The following is a 2,539-nucleotide window of genomic DNA, read 5'->3' on the forward strand; positions in this document are numbered from 1 at the left end:
GAAGATTCCTCTATAAACTGAATTGTTTTTAATTCATCTTACAAATGTGTGGTTCTGAGGAACAAATCTCTTCTAATCTGATTTGCTTTTATGTCGGCATCTGCTATCACAGAACATAATACTGTACTCACAGGAGGCCATTATTGGCTCCAAACAGCTTTTAGACAAGTTGAAAGGGGATGCTGAAGATGTGCAGTAGAAATGTCAAGCTAGCAAACTATTCTAATCATAAATTACTCAGTCAAGTTTCCCATATTTGGGGAACTTGCAGGGGTCAGCGCAACCAGAGTGCAACGGATGAGCCTCACTCTGGAAAAACACTTTAATGAGTACTGTGAAGATTTAGGGGTGCTGCTAACCCAGGTTTGGTTTTCTTTTGGAAATCACCAGAGATAAAATATTTACATTTACAGTGTTTACAAATGTACAAGTTGAGCAGAGTTGGAGAGATGCAGCTTAAACATTCAGAACAGATAGGCTTGAAGTCCACTGGTCCTACACAAGATCTCTGTGGAGACTACTAGAAACCTGTGATCCATACAGATATTAAACTCAGCTCTCTGTTCCTTCACTTCTTTCCAACTCAAACTGCTGTCTGTCCTGTATAGACAGGCACCTGGATTACTGTGCCCTTTGCTGGGAAGGAGTGCCCTGCCTTGATCTGTCAAGGGCCTGGCATTGTTTCTCTGGAGATCCTGAAAGTGGCTGGTGTAGTGCTAGAATCAGGAGCCTCCAAAGGCTCTGCAGATTTTGTGTCATGAGGTCTTCATTGGAGGAGAAGTTGTCCTGGCTCAGACCTGAGTCAGGGATGACAAAGAGGAAGACCTGCCCCCTTCTATTCTCAGAACATTCCTATTCAGAACATACATAAAACGATCCTACTTCAAGAAGTTGTTGGCTAAATATTTCTGTGGTAACATATTGACTGTAGTTAATCTAACAAAAGGATGCGCCCTGCCAGATCTGGCCCATGAACCATGTCCTGTACCACTCCAGAGACTCACAACAATATGTACAGTGGTATGATGACTTCATACAGAAAGCTATGGCTTGGTATGCCTTCTCTATCTCACTGTCGAACTGGAGTGCATGGATTAACACAATGGATGAAGAAGGGGATTTAAGTAATTTTTGGTGCAGTGCTTCTGTTTGGCTCTGAAAGGATCTCTTTTTTTGTCACCTAACATGGCAGAGCGTCTGCTGAATGATTTCTTGAGATGGTGTGAATCAGCATCGCTCAGCTGATTTCAGTGAAGTGACACAAATAGATACCATCTTGGGAAATGGCCCTCTTTGTTTTGAATAGCAGATATCTGTAAGTGACTCCTTTGACATTTCGGTTGCTGCAAGGCATACAGAAAACAGAACAAGAGCAAGTTTATAGGTTGTCACATGACTCTCCCGCTGTTTTAAGAAATATGTAGGACACAGATACTCCAAGGAGGTGTTATCCTCAATTTAAAGTTGGCAAGTTACTGGTCTTTCCTTTGTGATACTTTCATTCTTAGACAGTTCTTCACTGAGTTCTATACTTGGTTTATTCATGATGCCTCATCATTGATAGACCAGAAAACATTCCACCTCTCTTTCAGTCCTGTAGCTGAAAATATCAGGTGGAATTGAAAGAAGAGACAAGAAACAAAAGAGATGGAAACTGCAGCCGCTGAAGCAACTGAACACTTGACAGGTGTGGTAGCTGCAGGTGAATGGTTGTGACTACCTGTCTATGCAATTGACCTATGTGTGTTCAGTTAAGATAAGGAGATTAATAAGACAAATTTGAAGGTTGGATCAGGGGAGAAGGCTAAATAAATCCAGTGAGAGAAGGACAAAAAGCAACGAACTTAAATCCCCCCCCTCATTTTTCCAGTCTTAAACTCATTCCCCACATTTCCATATTTGATTGCAATTGTTTTCTTTTAATCAGTGTTATGAATTTATTCTAAGGTACACATTTTTGCATGCTGTTTTGCCCTACACAATACATTTTGGAATATTATGAGTCATGCTCTTCCCATGCAGATGCAAACCTAACTGCAACCTGGGTAAATGCAACATGAAGGAATGAGAAAGCACCATGCTGCAGTCATTAACTTTGTTATCATTAGCTTTTTGAAAGGAGGGCATGCTAGCAGACTTGAGGGGAGAGGACTAACAGCTAATCTCTTCACTCAACTTTCTCTCCCATATGCTGTGAGTGCTGTTTTTGTATTATTTCAGTCTTTATAATCTTTGATTTGCATACATATTGCACCATACCAGCTACATAAATCTGAATTTATTTCTCTCTGCCAATTCCCAGGGACAATGGTCACAAGTAGAAGACAAGAGTGAAGTCGACTGGGAGGATTTGATGTGTTTTCTCTCTCTCGAGCTCCAGGAAGTCTTCTTCCTGTGGAAGACACTGAAGTGGGACTAAGGATTCTTTACCACAACACAATTAATAAGGGAGATCCTCTGATCCATGATCAGATCTCCCAACATTTTTGTGTGAGGATGGGCAATTTAAACTGGGCCTGGGGTGCTTGGATATAAATTT

General features: G+C 41.1%; 1 non-coding gene across 1 annotated transcript; it reads right to left on the reverse strand.

Annotated features, from left to right (window-relative positions):
• Positions 1–206: 206 nt before the first annotated feature.
• LOC117049298 lies at positions 207–371 on the reverse strand. Its single transcript, XR_004426934.1, has one exon. It is a non-coding gene; the product is annotated as a U1 spliceosomal RNA (small nuclear RNA).
• Between the last annotated feature and the right edge of the window lie 2,168 nt (positions 372–2,539).

The sequence above is a fragment of the Lacerta agilis genome, chromosome 6 (genome assembly GCF_009819535.1).
Source record: "Lacerta agilis isolate rLacAgi1 chromosome 6, rLacAgi1.pri, whole genome shotgun sequence".
Lineage (NCBI taxonomy): Eukaryota > Metazoa > Chordata > Lepidosauria > Squamata > Lacertidae > Lacerta > Lacerta agilis.